Here is a 20,032-nt window from a genome sequence, read left to right as displayed (position 1 = left end):
CCCGCCTCCACTTCAGAATGGAGGGCTTGCACCGTGCGGCCTTAGTCCCCGGCAACACGCTGCACACTAATGACTCCCTACCACAGACGACCTGCTTCAGCAACAAAATAAACAGCAGACTGGCTTTGATTCACATCAAAAGGGCTTTGCGGCTTTTGAACCAAAGACGAATGCACCACGTCATTTGCGAGTCTAATTACAAGGAGCATTTTGATGCCGGTGTCAGTTATTAATGATCATTCCTTATTATTTGCAAAGCAAAGGTCTTGTTAGTTTTGTCATGTCCTTTACCAGGTCATGTCCATGCCGCAAGCATGGTAATTGTATCACTTAATAAAATGTAGTATGATTAATGGATGAATTTTTTAATTTTTTTATTTTAGGGGGGGTTGGGCCAGACGGGCATTGAATCATCATCTCTTCAATATTGAAGCATGTAAAAAATACTAAATAAATAAAAAATTAACCTGATGTGCTTAGGTTATAGAACAAAAGCATCTAAATGAAGGTTGTAGTCTTATACCCTTGCCTTTATTGCATGTATGTTGCATAATTTCTCTTCATCATAGTCAGTGCACTGAAAGTAGTGGTGACACTAATGGACACCTAAGCAGGAGATGGATATTGGCCCTGTCTGTCGGGGCTCAGGCAGGGACTCAGGCGCGGACCACGGGAGCTTCGGGTTCCGAGCGTCTTTAACGGAATCGTCAGGCAGATCGCTAATCCGAAAACAAGCAGGGTCGAAAACCGGGAGACAGTCCGTGGACAGAGCGAGGATCGGGAAATCGGAGCAGGCAAGGTCGGGGAACCGGACAGTCAGGCAATCAAGCGAACAAGGCAAGGAGGCAGGCAAAAACGAGGTCAGGGTACAAGCAGGGTCGAAAAACGGGAAACAGGCAGACAGAAGCATAAAGCGAACGCCGGGGACGAAACAGGAGAAAAACACTGTGACGAACTAGCAGCAGGACAGGGAAAAGCAGGGAACATATAGGGCAAGGCTGACGAGGGGATGGAAAGCAGGTGTGCAGGCAATCAGGCGGGGCGGAGACCGGGCGGGGAGCGGGGCAGGAAAAACACAAGGAAAACAAGCACGACAGCTAAGGAGCACTGACAGTACCCCCCCCTCTACGGACGCCCCCAGGCGTCCTAGCGGGTGCGCCAGGATGCCGGCGGTGGAAGTCCCTGATGAGGGCAGGATCCAGAATGTCCCTGGCAGGGACCCAACACCTCTCCTCGGGACCGTAGCCCTCCCAGTCAACCAGGTACTGGAGTCCGCGCCCCCGTCGCCGAACCTTAAGCAGGCGGCGCACAGTGTATGCCTTTGTCCCGTCGATCAGGCGAGGAGGTGGAGGAGCCCGCGGAGCCGGGCAGAGGGGGCTACGGACGACGGGCTTGATCCTGGAGACGTGGAAGGTGGGATGTATGCGGCGGAGCGAGAGCGGTAGCTTAAGGCGGACCGCCGCGGGACCGATCACTTTGGCAATAGGGAACGGCCCGATGAAGCGAGGAGTGAGCTTGCGGGAGTCTGTCCTGAGGGGAAGATCCCTAGTGGAGAGCCACACCCGCTGACCCAGGCGATAGCGGTTAGTCTGGGCTGAGGCTCGCAGCAGGGCGAGCCGCGCACGCCTCCAGGTGCGGCGACATCGCCGGATGAACGCAGCCGCTGAGGGGACGCCGACCTCCTCCTCCTGGGCTGGGAACAGGGGGGGCTGGTAACCTAGACAGCACTGAAAGGGAGACAGTCCCGACGACGACGAGGGCAGGGAGTTGATGGCGTATTCTACCCATGGCAGTTGCTGGCTCCATGCCGACGGCTCTTGGGAGGTGAGACACCGCAGCACAGTCTCCAGTTGCTGGTTCGCCCGCTCGGCTTGGCCGTTGGACTGGGGGTGGAACCCGGACGACAAATTGACCGTGGCGCCCAGCAGCCTGCAAAAAGCCCTCCAGAAGTGAGAGGTGAACTGGGGACCCCGATCAGACACCACGTCAGTGGGCAGCCCGTGCAGCCTGAACACGTGGTGTACAAGCAGTTGGGCGGTTTCTCTGGCAGAGGGGAGTTTGGGGAGTGGAACGAAGTGGACGGACTTGGAAAACCGATCAACGATGGTGAGGATGGTGGTGTTACCCTCAGATGGGGGCAGACCGGTGATCCAGCGCGATGTGGGACCAGGGTCGTCTGGGAACCGGCAGGGGTTGCAGTAGACCAGCAGGCGGCTGGTTAGATGTCTTGTTCCGGGCGCAGACCGAGCAGGCAGAAACAAAGCTGCGGACGTCCTCTTTAATGGTGGGCCACTAGAACCGCCGACTGATGAACACCGCCGTACGTCGGGCGCCGGGATGGCAGGCGAGTCTGGATGAGTGTCCCCATTGCAGGACCTGGGATCGGACAGAACGAGGAACGAAGAGGCGATTAGGGGGACAGGAGCTAGGACCCGGTTCGGTCCGGAGAGCGGCGTGGACGATGGTTTCGATGTCCCATTGCGCCGCTGCGACCACACATCGGGCAGGCAAAATGGTGCTGGGTTCCTGGATCTTGTCTGCTGGCGCGAACTGGCGAGACAGAGCATCGGGTTTCCCATTCTTGGTTCCCGGTCGGTAGGACAGAGTGAAGTCGAACCGGGAAAACAGCAGGGACCAGCGGGCCTGTCGGGGGTTCAGACGCTTAGCCGACCTGATGTATTCCAGGTTCTTATGATCGGTCCACACCAGGAACGGCGTCTTCGCCCCCTCCAGCCAATGCCTCCACTCCTCCAGCGCCAGTTTAACGGCGAGTAGCTCCCGGTCACCGATGTCGTAATTACGCTCAGAGGGTCAAAGACGGTGGGAGAAGTAAGCACATGGGCGGAGCTTGTTGTCGGAAGCAGAGCGTTGTGAAAGGACGGCCCCCACTCCCACGTCCGAGGCGTCCACCTCCACGACGAACTGTCGGGCAGGATCGGGCTGGGTTAGAATGGGCGCTGAGGTGAAGCGGCCCTTCAGGTTGCGGAACGCCTCCTCGGCTCCCGGGGACCAGGTAAAAGCCCTATTGACAGATGTCAAAGCAGTGAGGGGAGCCGCTACCGTGCTGTAATTCCGAATGAAGCGGCGGTAAAAATTTGCAAAGCCGAGGAAGCGCTGCAGCTCTCGACGGGAAGTGGGGCGAGGCCACTCCTCTACTGCTCGCACTTCCTGCCGGTCCATTTGGATCTCTCCCGCTGCGATCACGAAACCCAGGAAAGAGACGGTCTTCCGATGGAATTCGCATTTCTCCGCTTTGACATACAGGTGATTCTCCAGCAGGCGCTGGAGAACCCGACGGACATGCTGAATGTGTTCGGACAGGGAGCGGGAGAAGATGAGTATGTCGTCCAGGTAAACGAAGACAAACCGGTTCAGCATGTCCCGGAGCACATCGTTTACCAGAGACTGAAACACAGCTGGGGAATTCATTAACCCGAACGGCATGACTAAATATTCATAGTGCCCGGATGGAGTGTTGAAGGCAGTCTTCCACTCGTCTCCCTCACGGATACGGACCAGGTGGTAAGCGTTGCGGAGGTCGAGTTTGGTGAAGACGGTGGCCCCTTGCAACGACTCAAAAGCAGTGGACAGGAGCGGTAGGGGGTAACGATTCTTGACGGTAATGGCATTGAGACCCCGGTAATCAATGCAGGGACGGAGAGAGCCGTCCTTCTTACCGACGAAGAAAAACCTGGCCCCGGCAGGCGAGGAGGACGGGCGGATGATCCCGGCGGCTAGGGACTCCCGGATGTAGCGATCCATGGCCTTCCTCTCCGGCGGAGACAGGGAGTACAGGCGCCCCCTCGGGGGTGAGGAGCTGGGCAGGAGATCAATCGCACAGTCTTAGGGGCGATGCGGAGGAAGCGAGGTGGCGCGGGACTTACAGAAGACTGGCTTCAAGTCCAGGTACTCCAGCGGCACTGCTGACAGGTCCGGGAATTCCTCGGGTGCGGCGGCGTCAGGTGACACCGGAGTCAGAGCATCGCGAAGACAGTGGGAATGGCAGAACGGGCTCCAACCCAGAATCTTGTTGCCCTGCCAGTCAACGTGGGGGTTGTGCTGAGCTAGCCAGGGATGGCCCAGGACCACGGAAGCTTGTGGGGTGTCTAACACGTGCAACACAATCTCTTCGCGATGGTTGCCGGAGATGAGGAAGCTCACAGGGGGGGTAGCGTGGGTGATGCGGACCAGAGGGGCCCCGGTGATGGCGTGGGCTTCTAGCGGCGAGTGCAGTGGGATACGGGGCAGCTGCAATCGGGCCGCCAAGCCGGCATCAATGAAACTCCCGTCGGCCCCCGAATCGATTAAAACAGAGACAGCATGGGAACGACCCCTGATGAGCAGAGTGGCCGACAACAGAGGGCGGATCTCAGGGGACTGGTTTAAAGGGGTCACGCTCACCTGTACTCCCCTTGCTACGGGTGAGCGCTGGCTTTTAACGGGGCAGGTTGCCACGAAATGCCCTGGCTGACCGCAGTACAGACAGGCTCCGGCGCTAATCCTCCTCTGTCACTCGGCAGGGGACAGGCGAGTCATGCGAGTGCGGTCTACTTGCATCGGCTCCGGGGAAGTAGGCGGCAGAATGGCGGGGCTACGCGCAACCGGTGCGGGCAGTTCTTGGAAGGGGCTCAGCAGTCCACTGGCTCCTTTCTCCCGGCACCGCTGCGACAGGCGCTGGTCGACACGGATGGCCAGATCCACCAGGGCGTCAAAGCTGGCCGGCAGTTCCCGAGTGGCCAGCTCATCCTTGATGGACTCCGAAAGGCCGTGAAGAAAGGTGTCGTACTGCGCCGCTGTATTCCAGCCACTGGTGGCAGCGAGAGTGCGAAAGTCTATTGCAAAATCCGACACTGACCGGCGCCCCTGGCGAATCCTGAGCATCTCCCTTGCAGCCTCGCGACCGTGTCTGGATCGGTCGAAGACCTTCTTCATCTCCTCAGCAAAGGCTGTGAAGGAATGGCAGAAAGAAACGCCGGCGTCCCAGACCGCAGTGCCCCACTCCCTGGCACGTCCCGTCAGCAGGGTAATGACGTAAGCGATCTTTGCCCGGTCCGTGGGAAACGTGGAGGGCTGCAGTTCGAAAACCAGGGAGCACTGGGAGAAGAACGACCGACAGGTTCCTGGATCCCCCGCGTATGACTCGGGAAGAGGCAGACAGGGCTCCCGGCTCGGGGGTACTGGTGAAGCTGGTGGGGGAGCTGCCGCAGGCGGCAAGAGGCGATTACCCTGGCTCAGCTGCAACTGTTGCAGCTGGGACGTGACGCTGGCGAGGCTGGCAGTGAGGCCCTCCAGGGACCGGCCGATGGTTCCCAGCTGGGATTGGTGCCCCCCCAACAACGCGCCCTGCAGCTCCAGTGCAGCCCGCAGCTGGGGTAGGTCCGCTGAGTCCATGGTGGCTAGTTCGTACTGTCGGGGCTCAGGCAGGGACTCAGGCGCGGACCACGGGAGCTTCGGGTTCCGAGCGTCTTTAACGGAATCGCCAGGCAGATCGCTAATCCGAAAACAAGCAGGGTCGAAAACCGGGAGACAGTCCGTGGACAGAGCGAGGATCGGGAAATCGGAGCAGGCAAGGTCGGGGAACCGGACAGGCAGGCAATCAAGCGAACGAGGCAAGGAGGCAGGCAAAAACAAGGTCAGGGTACAAGCAGGGTCGAAAAACGGGAAACAGGCAGACAGAAGCATAAAGTGAACGCCGGGGACGAAACAGGAGAAAAACACTGTGACGAACTAGCAACAGGACAGGGAAAAGCAGGGAACATATAGGGCAAGGCTGACGAGGGGATGGAAAGCAGGTGTGCAGGCAATCAGGCGGGCGGAGACCGGGCGGGGAGCGGGGCAGGAAAAACACAAGGAAAACAAGCACAACAGCTAAGGAGGCGGAGCACTGACACTGTCTTTGAGGTCATGTGATGATCTGGCTCGTTTCACTCTTCGGATATTTCGTTTTTTTTTATAATTTATTTTATCTTTTTCTGCCATGTTTTATTCATATCATAATATCATTGTTGACTACACTTATCTGGCTGTTTATAAACACAAATGTAATATGGATGCAGATCTTTCTTCATGTCAATTTTAGCAGTTTTGATCGCACTTTATAGGCAACTTGAGATATAGCTCTGATAGGCTTAGCATGCATGCTGAATACCTCAGCAGAACAATAAAGCCAAATTGAGTTGTACAGTGGTGATGGGGGGGGGGGTTGCTTTAACCATTTACCTGCCTGCTCTGGCTCCTAATGCAGCAGTCAGCAGTTTGGTCTGTTCAGATTCCCCTCCCTTTGGAGACTCTCCACTTTTTCAGCCTACAAACCAACTGTCCCACAATGGCAAGCAACCATCTTCAGCAAAACTGGCTAGAATGCACCATGACAAAAGTTTAGCTACAAAGGGAAACTTACAGACAATGCTACAAACAAGCAAAATCCCATGTTAACCATCCCATACCACCCCACATTTCATGCATCAAGGTGCATAAACTGTAATATTACTATATATTATATTATACTATATATATATATATATACTCTAAGAGTAGCTTTGTGCAAAAACTCCTGCGATAGATCTTAATCCAAAGTCACATCTTTCATGTATGTGTTTTGACGCACCCATACAATGTGTCTGAAATCTTTTCGCAACATGATACCACCCCCCACACACATGAAATAAAATTTTTAAAAAAATCATACATGCATACATACTTTCAATAAAATAAATAATTCAAAGTCAGTTTTATTGAGTTGAAGGCATTTGGCGTCTCACTCTGACGTGTCTCTGGGGAAGAGCTATTTATTCCCTGTAATTTTTAATGACTCTATTGCCTTTGAAAGAGATGGAAGCTTGTCAGTCTGGTTGTTCCTCCAACTGAGAGTGACGCATTCCCCATGGGGGGTGGAGGTTGCCTTTCATGTGCTGTGGTACTGTCAAGCGCATCTCCAATCTGAGTGCTATGTAAACAGCAGAAAGCTGTGAAGGTTCTATGCACTCAAGAGGGCGGTCCGGGATCAGGCAAGGAGCCGGCACCAGGGGCTGAGCACAACTTGTTCAAAGTCCTCTGTTTAAAGACAAACCTTGTTTAGAGTTTGATTCTGGTCCTACTGTGCCCTCATATTTGGAAGACCTCTACACTGACAATGCGATATTCCGTGCACTATTTACCCAGGTCGTGTCAATTCACCTCTGTAATGAGAGAAAGAACATTTGATTTGGAATACTTCATTAAACTGCAAATGTCTTTTATCCATACAGCTGCATATTCTGTAGAGGACAAGTACAGCATCAATCACTGTATATAGCAGAAACTAATAGGCAATATATTCTGCCTAATTACTACAGGCAATATCATTCTGCGGCTGAATCGACTAACTGTTGAGTTTATTTTGCGTAGCTCCGTACAAACTTCCCAGGAGTCTGTTGTAATTGCAAAATAATTATAATAAAATTCCACGGATGTCTGAGAGCACAGTGCAAGAGGGGTGAAAGTGCAGATGCCAGAACTTAAACCTGTGTACCTAGTATTCACAGAAAGCATTCTGTATAACATATCAATTTTTGTGTATTAACATGTAATAAGGCATTATAGCAATGAAATGTTGACCCATAAAACTGATTATGAAATAAGTATATGTTACTTATGTCACAATATGAATTCTTCATCATGTGTTTTTTGAAATATCATAAATCTTTGCGGGCTGTACGCGTTGCATTTTTTCACCTCCATTTATATATTTTTGTATTAGATTGTTAAATGGGATTGTAATATTAAATGGTAGAGGTGTGTCATATACAGTGTCTCATATACAGTACAATCCACTGATTTTTAGAGTTTAATTGTATTTAAAAGCCATTGACTCTTCCTATTTTCATGTAAATGCACAGGCCGTATGTAAGATTATTTCTTTAATATTACTCTGCTACTTTGCCCTGTCTCAGTGTGCACTAACAAAGATTACTTATATCTCCCTGTCCTCCTGAGAAAAGCTAATTTGAATGAATTACAAACAGCCCTCTGGGACGCGTCCTAAAATGTTACAGCACCACATCTTGGCAGCTCTCATATGTGTGTACTGTTTTTTGTACCATTTTGTACTGTGTCCAATAATTCTGACTTCACAGCTGAACCATGCTTTCCCCTGATAGGCCAGTTTCTCATATATGATGCTAACCATGGGCAAGCACCGTCTGTCAGAATCCTGCCTCTTGCCCTCATTTTGAATTTCAAGCAGGGGAATAACTGGCAGGAACACAAGCATTCTTGGATGATTGTGGTGTTGGGTGTGCTGTTGTATGTCTGGATGCACTGCATGGACAAATCTGTATCTGCAACACTACACACTACACTAAGATCTCACAAGTATGACTTCTTTCTCCTACAAGTATGTGTGTGGGGCCTTGTGTGGGTTTCCATGTGTGTGCGTGTGTGCGTGTGTGTGTGTGTGTGTGTGTGTGTGTGTGTGTGTGAGAGAGAGAGAGAGAATAGAGAGAGAGAATCGAGAGAGAGAGAACAATTAACCACAGGAAGACATACACATGAATCACACAGCTCTTGATGGACTGAAAGCTAATAGGTCCAAAGGCAAGCAAGACCAAGTGAGAGGTGCATGTCTCTGCATGAGGAGCCCTACTTAGACCTCTGCTGCACACTGTTCCAGATGGACAGTGCTCGGCACGCCACTGCACTGCTGCTACAAACAACAGCTGTAGAGATTAATGACTGTGCCTACAAGGAAATGAAAGAGGCTCTTGACAAAAGTACATATTTTTGAAAAAACACGGAAAGTTACTTCTTCATCTTCACTAGGGGTGTAGCTCGTAATACTCCACACCCCCTATGGAGCACTCAAGCACCTGTCAAAGCTTGAAAGACTGTACCAGAACAATTTCTACAAAGAACCCCTTGAGGTAGTCTGTCTATTTATTGCCAATCGGACAGGCCTCTTTCTTTTTCCTTTTTTTTTGGCAACACATTTTCCCCGTGATAGCCCTTGGCAAGCACTCCCTGTATAATCAGAATCAGTGGCTTGATGAGCACAGTGCCATTTTTCAGTTTTATCTCCTGAAATGCATTAGCACTGGGGAAGGACTAATCACATTGGGTTTGGGGGGGTGGGGGGTGGGGGGCAACAGTGGGTGATTGTCCAACCAGGAGGTGACTGGTCACAGGGACATGAGACCTAGGGTAGCGAGACAGACATAGGCCCCTTGACTCCAGCGATGTGCTTCGAATCACACAGATCATTATCCCGCACACAGTGCCCCTGCAGTGTAGAGGCCAACTGCAAAGACATTCATTAAGCACACATCCTGTGCATACATATTCCAGCTATTAGATAACACGAGGAATGATCCACCAACAAATAGCCACAGATGACCAGAGAAAGGGTGGACATAATTTGCCCTGTTGCAAAGATGTGGATTTTAGCTTTCAGAAAGATACAGAAGGGGTATTAAAATAAATTGTTTTGAATGGACAGCATGTGTCACTGAAGGCGTATGACTGAAACCAGGGCCATGACAATGCTAAAAACATCTCCATCTTAGTTATACATAAGTGTATATACACACACACGTGCACACACACACACGCATACACACATACACGCATACACAGATAGCCTGAAACCATGAGCAGTGGTCTTTTTGTTTGTAAGGCCCTACCAGTCCTCCACTCCACTCCCACATACATCAAGGGCTGAAAAGGACTGCAGAACTAATAGGGATAGGAAGGAAGCTTCATTCTGCGTCTGCTGTGCTGGAACCAGAGAAGACAGGGGGTGCAAGTCCCTCAAGAGGCCTGTTTTAAAGGAGGCTTTGACAAACCCACCAACAAGGGTTGGGGGCTATCTGGGGACACTAATTCCAGATTCCCAGTTGAGCATGCTCATACTGAGCATACTGAGCATGCTCATTACACTCTGATACCTCATACACACCCTGCATTACTGAACAAGTTCATTACACTCTGCTACCTCATACACACTGCTACGAGTGGGTAGACCGCCATTCACACACACACAGTGTTTTGGGTTTATTTATTTATTTTCTTTTGGCACCTGCTGCCGACATCATCACGCAGCTGACGGTTCCTCAGAAGGTTGGGGCTACCTGTCATTTGTTTGCTATACGGAGCTCCAGGTGATCAAATGGAGGTGGTGGAAAACTGGCGGGAAATGGCGGGTAATGGCGACAGCAACAGCCACCAGGAGCGAGCGTTTGGTTGCCTCCACAGAGAAAGGATGATGCAAGACTGATCACCTCGTGGGTTCTGGCTGCAGCAAGCGAAGGAAATAGCTAATGGTGAAAAGTAGTTGAGGTATGCGCATATAAGTTTAGAATAAATTCAGCCGAACCATTTACCTAACGCTAACTAGAAAAAGAAGGGTTGGTCGCTGACGCCATCCACAAGTCCACGGGAAGAGGGACTTACACGGGTGTCATGGACAAGATATTTTAAGAAAAATACAAAAAGAAAAAAAAAACCTGAAAGAACAACATACGGGATGCTCCCTGAGACCGCAGAGCTGGCTGACGAGGCAGGCAAGGATGGGCTGGCCCAACAAGCACCACGGAGACCCAGGCAGCAGGTAGGCCCCGTCCTTTTCGAGGTCCATCTGGTGCCATTTTATTTTGTTTGTTTCCTTTTCCTCTACATTTGCACATGCCAGGTTACGCTCGTACTTCTCACAACGCCATATCGACAAAACGAGCCAGGGGAAGTAGCGGGTACATAACAACACCCTGCGGTACTGAGCATACTTATTATACTGTGCTAGCTCACACGCATCCTGCAAAACTGAGCATGCTTATTATGCTCTGCTACATCACATATGCCCTATGGTACTGAGAATGCTGATTACACTCTGCTACCTCACACACACTCTGCAGTACTGAACATGCTGATTACTCTCATGCGTTTGCTGAGAATGGTCATTATACTCTACTACCTCACACGTGCACTGTGTTACTGAGTATGAATATTAATACAGCTGATTAATAATCATAGACTTACCCATGCTGTCTTGATTTTCAAGACATAAGAAGGTGAAAAGCAGATACTTTTTGCATGTCGGACATGGCCCTGGCACCCAATACTGTGCAAAATGAATGGTTAGGAACTCCCCAGAACTAAACTCAAGTATGTGGACAGCTGTTAAAGCTAATACAGGCTGACAAATGCAAGCAACCTCAAGATCACTATCTGCCCAGGGCCGCAAGATTTTGTCAGTGAGTCCATCACAGAGACGCGCTGAAGGGCAGACACAGCTCCTGCTGTCACAAAGAAAAGTGAAGATCCGATTGTCTCCATCATGTCCACTTTGACATGGCGCACAGGGGTGGGTGGGGTCAGTAACACTGGGAGACATTCGGAACACATCATTCGACAACCTAGTTCGTGATGGTTTGTGGTGTGATGCATGATTGGTTAGGCCACTAATTGGGATGCTGTAAAAGGAGGAGGACCTGAGGCTGAGCTGGAGGGATGGGACCGCCATCTGCATGAATGCCAAGCACTGGTTTACATCATTGCCTGATCACAGACTAGGAGACTCTCCTACCCCTGTCTGTGTTTGAGGCGTGCAATAGTGGAAATAACACTGAGGAAAACATGTCTCCTCATCACATCCCTGCAGATTTGAAAGCATTCATTTACTCAATTGCATCCACCTCATATTGAGATTCTTATAGCAATGACTAAAAATTACTATTATAAGTCTTTCTAGCTGTCATGTGATTCATTAAAATTTAAACAAAGCAGGTAGTTCCCTTCCTGACGAAATGCTCTGCAATAACAATAAAGTATAAATAAATAATGGGGTGCCACATGTCATTAATGTAACAGACATGTGCTACTTTTTTACTCATTAAAATGAAGTGACTGTTAAAAACACTGTAACCTCTTGGTTGATCGGATCAGGACGTGTAGTACTCTAGAGACAGATTTCTGTCAAAAATACAGTGACACACCTCATGTGAACCCATTACCCAAAAAGGAATTATACAGGAAATAACACTTCTTTGTCTTTCCTTGTTATTCATAGCAAATATGCACAGCATTTAACTAGAGCACTCTAATTGGAAATAATAAAATCAACAAGGAATTAATATACTGTATTCAGTCATGAAGAAAATGTGTATTTGTTAATGAATGTAGTGCAGTCAATGGGGACTAATAAAGACTTGACTTGGAAATTGAATTCAGCACAGACAACAGGGGTGTATCAACCAACAATTCATGGAGCAGTTGCTGGAGGTGAGAGGGCAGGGCAGATCCATGCATCTGCCCACTCTGACAAACATGACTAAACACCTCATCCTGCTTCCTGTGCAGTTTTTATGTAAAGGCAAAAGCCATGGTGCTAACATGGCCACGTAACAGACTCAATGAGGGAACAGCTTCTCACAACAGTGCACAAATGCACTGCCCTGAAGCATACTTAAATGGCACAAAAAAGAAAGCAAATAAAATAGCATTTTGAACAACATGAGATGCATTATGGCATGCCCCCTCACTGACTCATGAGTGCAGCCATACCACAATTGCAAAATCTATCCTGTCTCTGAGTTAACCAAAGGGATGCACTCAAGCGTCATTTAATGACAAAAAGCTTAAAAATAACTTGGTGATGATAGATTTTTTTTTTTTGGAGAAAGTGACAGCTAAGGCTCAGGAAGTGACAGAACCCAGCAGATGTTAGATCTTGTCATGGATGGGATGGCACGGTAAGGGCCAGCTATGACACACGGGCGACCGCAAACCGCATGCCAGCGTGGCACAAGGTCAGTCTCATCCCATTCCTTTGAAGGACAGCAAGGTTCTTTGATAGATAACTGCCTTGCGATTGTCCCTTGACAAGCATTTGAGGTGCTCTGAAAAGGAAATAAAAAGTCAGAAAGTGTTTGAAAATAAACCCTTGAGAATGTGTTCAAACCAATGGCCCAAAGGTTGGGTCGTTTAATTTATTATGATATTTCATTAACATTTAACAGTTTATTTATTATTCATTTCACCAAACACATTCCCTGGTATTTTATCTCATACAATGAGCTAAGGGACTGTTGAAAGCGGTATACCATGCAGGGACGGGGATAAATGAAGTTTAGCTGGAGAAGACAACGCAGGACCTTTTGTGGTCACAAGAGCCAGTAGGCAGCATCAATATGCTGGAGACATCCAGCATGCTACTTAAATGCCACAGGCTTAGTGACTTGTAAAATACCCTATGAACTCAACTTGGAAAGAAAAACACTACTTCTTTTAATGTCAAAGAGAGTAGAACATGGCATAAATGTTGGTTGTGTTTTATCAACAGCAAGCCCTTGATGTTAGTAAAATACATTTTTTAAGATTAAAATGGCACTCAAGAAGATATGCTTTGTTGAAATACTAGTTTAAATTTGAACTGAACTTTTTCCTGAAACAAAGCCGTAGGGATAAGAGGCATATAAACTTAGTGTAAACAATGGGGAGGCTCTAATGTGAGAAAGCTCAGCCCACCTGAAATTATGTGGTGTATAACACCTTCATTCTAAACCCCTGCCTACTGGATATCTACCAGAGTTGTGGTCAATTCTAATTTCTGTTCAGTTAATTCAAGAAATGAATGGAAATTCAATTCATGAATTGTCAGTTGCCCATCATTGCCTAGGATTTTTCAATTAATTAATTGAATTTCAATTAATTTCCTAAATTGACTGAATTGAAATTGAATTAACAGCCATCTCAGTTCAGAGATCAAACTAAGGGTGACAGTACTGGTCATACAGAAGGCGGAGTGACTATCAATGCCTCTACTGCTTGGTGCCAATGGAATCTCAGTTAGCTAGTTATTGACCTGTGGCTGTTACCAGAGTGTCACCAGTTCAGATCCAACATGGAGGACTGAGTAAACATCCAACCTTGTCCTTTGACAACACATGAAATATTAGCTATGTACACTGACCAGGCAAATTGACAATTAACAAATGCTAATGTTTAGCTAGTGCTAATAACTGCTAATAATGCAAATACACACACATTGTATGGGCCCACAGGAAACATGTTAAAATGCTGTGCATGTCAGCTCCATGGACTCAGATGGTGGGTGGATACTGTGTCTGATGAGGGGGATGTGAAAGTCTTGTGTGCTCATTAGCCCTGGACGAGGAGGAGAGGGGGCTGCCGAGAGGGGCGTCACCATGTGTCAGCCAGCAGATTGAAATAAAGCTCGTCAACAAGTGTGATCTCTGCTAATGAGGGTGGGTAGATTACAGGCCTGGAAGGAGTCCAAGGCATTTACCGGCAAGGCTGTGGAATATGGAGCAAGAAATCCCCAGACCCTTACATGCAAAGTTTAACTTAGCTGATTGCACTTTACTGGTTACCTTTTTTAATTCCCTTCCCTAATTATATCTGCCAAACAGGAGTAATAGCGCATTTAGAATTAACAGTAATTGCATCTCAAGAGGAGGATAAATCTTTGTCTTATTTTGGTGTTTCTGTCACATTGAAAGACAATGGTCTGTTTTAATCGCCACCCAAGGACTATTACAAGGCATGAAGCTGTCAGAGACAACCCACAGATAATCACTTAAAATGCACACACCAGTGAGTACAAATCTTTCAGCTAGAAATTTTCGATCCTCCGATTTCTCATTCTGTTTGCTTGTGTATTCAGCAAGGGTTCTCGCAGTTGTTGCATTAATACATTTCACAGCGGTAATCAACATCATTAAATATAACTCAAGAAGCAGTATTATAATGGCAAGCATGATATGGGATCATTATTGAAAGTAAATTATGGTATCAAACTTCATTGACAGTAAGTGCAAATGGAGTGTGGAACACACTTTTCCACATGATCGGACTATTCATTTGTTAGTAACATTGGCCGCTGGAGGAAGACGAAAGCATTCCCCTTCTTGTTAAGAAGACGCTGTAACTTCCTAGGAGAAATTGCTAAAACAGGGAAGGATTATTTAACGGTGCCCTTTGAGACTGAAACTTATGACTCACGTCAATCATGCCGTGTCACTTTGGTGCCAATCCTGTTGTGTTTGGGCAGATCGATTATGTGACTGGGCCTGCTCATTTCTCGGCTCCGCTTCCCTGAGGTCAGCTGATTATCTTAACAGCCAGGTAATCTGCAACACGCAGCTTTTTAAATCGGCGGTGTCAGACACTCAAAGATTTTCAATTGAACTCTGCATCTCATTTCACTCCCCGGCCCAAACGAGCTCTGTCCAACAATGCAATTACCATGCACATGTTTAATTAATCCTTTAAGAGGTATTTGTGTCAGCTCCCTCCCTGTTAGGGACCCAGGGCAGGAGCAGCTTCAGGCTGGTGGGCGGAGGTGCGGCTCCGTCACTGCCCTGTTAGCGTCCTGCTGACGAAAAGGATGGGAAAATCAATGGGAACACCGGTGAAGTTGGTAATGATATGCAGTTAAAAGAGAATGAGGGAATGCATTAACATGAAGAGACATTTTAGATAGTATACAAGGTCACACCCCTTGTGACCGGATGATTTGTGGGGGGTGGGGGTGACAGTTACAGGGGCTCAGCCCTGTCACATGACATGGGAATTTTTTTTTTCCTATATATATATCAGGGTTTCCGCTAGGATTTTTTCTTGCTGGTCTGGTGTCCGGAAAGAATTTATTTTACCAGACAAATCTGAAACTTACATGTTTCAATAACAGCCAAATTATTTATAATGCTTACTCCTGGCATCTTCGGAAGGTATATGGCCCTGGCCATCTGGTAAGGAGAGGACTGGGCTCTGCATGACCCCTCACCGTTATCAGGCAATAAAAGGACACCAAGCCATCTGTAAATGGACTTTGAGACACTGCTCTTTGTTTAGGACAAACACAAATATCCTGACACAGCCATGCATGCAATGTCTCTGAGACACTTGGCACCTGAAACGTGAGCCCCTATGGAGCCACATTGAGTTCACTAGAAATTCTCAGGTCTTTGTCACGTAGCATCTACACGGGCTCCTATCATCCAATCAGATTGTGTGGCAATTAGAGGCGCGAGTTTTCTACCAGTGACTGAACTCTGCCCCAATGGCAGGATAGGGGACCCCTACTTGCTCTGGGGGGGGGGGGGGGGGGGGAGTCTTTTCCCCCTGAAACAGGTGCACTTAATTTTTTTGAAAGCTCTGAAAGAGGAAGACTCTTCGATCACCTATGCCTCCTGAAATCAAATCAACACATCCTAAACTCACCACCAATGCATCGTGAACTCTTCAGCTCTTGATGACCAAGCTCTTTACAGTACGCCCCGTTATGAATCCACAACCAGCTCTGGAAGCAAGTCCCTCAACAATGAACAATACAACCTTAGAGACCGAAATGCCCCAACGCGAAGTTGGAGACTGTTGGGAAAGACAGCTACCTTACTGACTGTGAAGATGACTGTGTCTCTATCATTCCGGTATCAACAACACTTGTACCTGGCAAGGATGCCAGAAGACCTAGCTGCAGGTGATATGTAGGACTTCGTTTACGCATGAGTGTGACCCAACAAGAAGTTGGAGGCTGTCAGCGAAGACGTCTACTACGGTGCAAAGATGACCAGATCTCTTTGACATCTCCACATCCACGTTCCTTGTGTCTGGCAAGGAAAGATGTAGCTAACCTCCATTAACGGACCTGGATGCTGTGTGAGCTCCCCAACGATGGTCGGGCAATGGATCTCTCTTGCATGTCTCTCTGTCTTCGGCGACAAACCCAGAAGCCTCCAGTGGAAAAAGGACTGCGGCCTCCCAGTAGGCCTATCACAAATGAGAATCCACCCCCCCAGTCTGATGGACTGGCCCTCCTCAAATAGGTCGATGAGTATTATTGTTTACGCTGGCATCGTTTCTAGCTTAGCTGAATCGATCCTTGTACGAGATGTGATTACATGCATCCACGATTCATACAATGATAATTTTTACAGTTACCATTATGAGACTAGTTAGATGGACTTACAAATAGTTGCGCTAAGCTTGTCAAATAAGGTAGCTTAGTTAGACACACATCTAATTAATGTTGCACGTCAAATATGGGTTGCACTTCATGATCTACTGTAGTTTGACTCAGCCGCTGAAAACCACACACACGCTTAATATTATCGTTACATTACCCCTTTTTTGTGTTGTCCTGTTTCATAATAACGACTTATTCATCAGTTCATTTCCTGTTCATTGTCTGTTTGTTTAGACATTCTATTTCATTTTGTTTCGTCAGTGTTTGTCTGTGTTGTGTTAATAAACTTGTTTTATTAATTACATTGTCGTCTCGTCTGTATTTTGTATTGACAAACTGGGCTCTAATAGGCTTAAAAGACCTCATTTTAGTAATTATCATGCTCATTGAGGAATGTTAACCATCCTTACCAAATGGCCAGTCCCTCTGCGGGGACAGGCATGTCCCCTACCTAACTGGTGCCCCGTGTGAGGAAGTCTAACATCCCCTACAATGACATTGCTTATATCAATTTACGTTCATCAGCCACTTCTAACTCTGAGAGATTGGTTGCTGAGAGTAAAGAATGGCATCTTATTTCAGTCTTGGTGGCTTTGTATTCTTCATGGGCAGAGATGGGACTGCATAGAGCACATACAGAGAGAGAGAGAAAAAAATAACACCAACATACCCACGGGACATAACAGCCAACACATGGTTCATGTTACATTTTGAATACGTCATACTCTTCCTGCATTCATGTTGTCAGGCTACCATCTCTTACATTTAAGGCACAAGTAAGGCAGAGTACATTGATGATGGCAGTAATGGCGAAACAACTTGAATCTCTGAATCTTTAGCCTCGTATTTATTGAAGACTGAAGACTGGGGATCTTTTATGAATGCAGTTATACATATTTTCAGACAGTACAAGTCTCATTGTTAGAGGCCTAGAATAGCACCATGACTCTCCCTCACCCCTCCCCTGGTCACAAGACAAACCCATTGCCTCATTGCCCCTGAAATGTGCTCTTTAGCAGAGACAAACCAAGTGGCAGACGCCTCCTATGATCCAATGAATGAATAGCGCTGCAGACTGGTATTGCAGTCATCTGGGTTCAGCAACAAAACATACCATCATGTAATCAATCAAAAACCTTTTGCTGGTGAGATGCTGGCCCTACAAAATGCCATTGTGTCATCTGCCAAATCATTACAGCGGATTCATCCATGCCACAGTTGTGGCTTCACAGTCCATGCAATTAAATGACCCCTGAGAAGACAGGGGACACTCGATAACCTCAAGGTTTGGATATTGAGACATTTTAATGAACAAGCTTTGGCAATGGTCTTTGAGATGGCCAGCAGACTAATGGATTATTGAACAGGAACTTGGAGAAATCATTGATTTGAAAATAAAGGAGCAGCCAACACTTCTTAAACACTCCAGAAATGAGGAAAGCAACACCACAGAAAATGGCTGACTTGATTATCAAAAAAAAAAAAAAAAAAACACCTTCACATATATTCAAGATAACAAGAAAGGCTCTCTTTATCACCTGCACATGTTCAATTAAAGATGTGGTACTTTTTTATACTTGTGAAAGAAGCAACATGAAAGAGGCATGCTCTTTCCCAAATTATGCATGATAAAAAGATCCTTGAAAAATAATACATATTCTTCTTCATTTGTAGGAAGGCAAATAAGCATTGAAAGCGTAAGGGAAACCATTATCAGTTAGGGTTTGCATTTTTCTTTTGCAATGCTATTGTTGACACAAGTTATCTTAACTCTTGATGTGAATGAATAAACAGGAGGAGTTAATGTTCTGTATGCCTGGACACTGCAGAGGAGACTGGCTCTGGGCTAGCCAGTAATGCTAACACTAAGACCAATGTGACAAATGCCTTCATTGAAAGGGCAACTGTGTCATTGCGCTTACTTGCACATTAAGTATTTCTGGATATGACAACAGCCTCTGATGGAGAATTACAGTGATCATGTCTAATTGATTAAATTAAACCATTAGCAACTAATGCAACTCCACAGATTATCGAGGGTCAAAAGTTGCACAGCAGGATAATCTTTTTTTTAGAGAAAACAAACTTGATCGGGAGTCAGAAATAAGTGAAAATAAAATGTTTGTTTCGCACTTAATGGACATCAGTACAACAGGGAGGACACAGGAGGCAGATGACTTGGTTGTCATTAGAGAGGAAATTAAAGTGCGAATGCTGACAGGACATTACCCGAAATGAAAGGAAATGTAATCGGAAATCTAACAGTGAGAATGTCCTGAAAGCTCCAGTAATATTCTGCAGGGTCTTTATTAAGCTAAACGTGCTCTGATACATAACCAAGTTCATTACATTGTGAGACCTTGAAATAGGATGACTTTTTCTACCAAGAGCATAATTTTTGAGAAGGTTTTTTACATTACCACATCTTGTTAGTTTTGTCATACTTTTTTTACATGATTGGTCTACAAAGGTTTTAACCTATATTAATGTCACTATTGATGCAATATACTATATACTATAAATTTTCAATGACTGTCAGATGTATTGTGTGTGTGTTTTCAGTTGGAGTCTGAAGGCAGTGACGTGCGGTCAGGGTAGACGTAGTCAGTGCCTCACCTTATCATAGCTAGTATTTTAATTTATTATATAATTAATTATTTTTAATTTATTTTTTCCTGAACTTTAATGGGTTTAAAAGTCGTAAAAATGAAAATAAAAATGTGTATGCTGCATGCCCTGGCATCAGAAGAACTTGCTTCCAAGTTCCAAGAACTTGCTTCTAGCATAATTCTGGCTCAGGCTGAGGCAGAGTCTCCTTGTGCCTCTGTCCGCCTTGAGAATAACAGCAAACGGTTACGTAGTTTTGCGCATGCGTACTGTGGTCTTACAGTGTCTTCAATGATCAACCTTCAGGCACTGTCCTATGCTGCTTCTCAGGTCTTTTTTATATTGACAGTTTAGGTACATCATGCTTGCCGTACAATGACGTCCTCTGCTGTTTGATCAAAAAGTGCGCTAATTGTAAGCAAACAGTCTGTCGTTTTGCTTGTCACGCTCAATATGGATTCCATCACT

The 20,032-nt window shown here is 46.9% G+C and overlaps 1 protein-coding gene across 2 annotated transcripts in view; it reads right to left on the bottom strand.

Moving 5' to 3' along the window:
* Positions 1-20,032, bottom strand: part of csmd3b (CUB and Sushi multiple domains 3b) — a 523,594-nt gene that overhangs the window by 393,662 nt on the left and 109,900 nt on the right. The window lies entirely within an intron of this gene.

This window comes from Megalops cyprinoides, chromosome 21, assembly GCF_013368585.1.
Source record: "Megalops cyprinoides isolate fMegCyp1 chromosome 21, fMegCyp1.pri, whole genome shotgun sequence".
Lineage (NCBI taxonomy): Eukaryota > Metazoa > Chordata > Actinopteri > Elopiformes > Megalopidae > Megalops > Megalops cyprinoides.
Note: the sequence above shows the minus strand (reverse complement) of the source record. Positions and strands in the feature narration are given on the sequence as shown.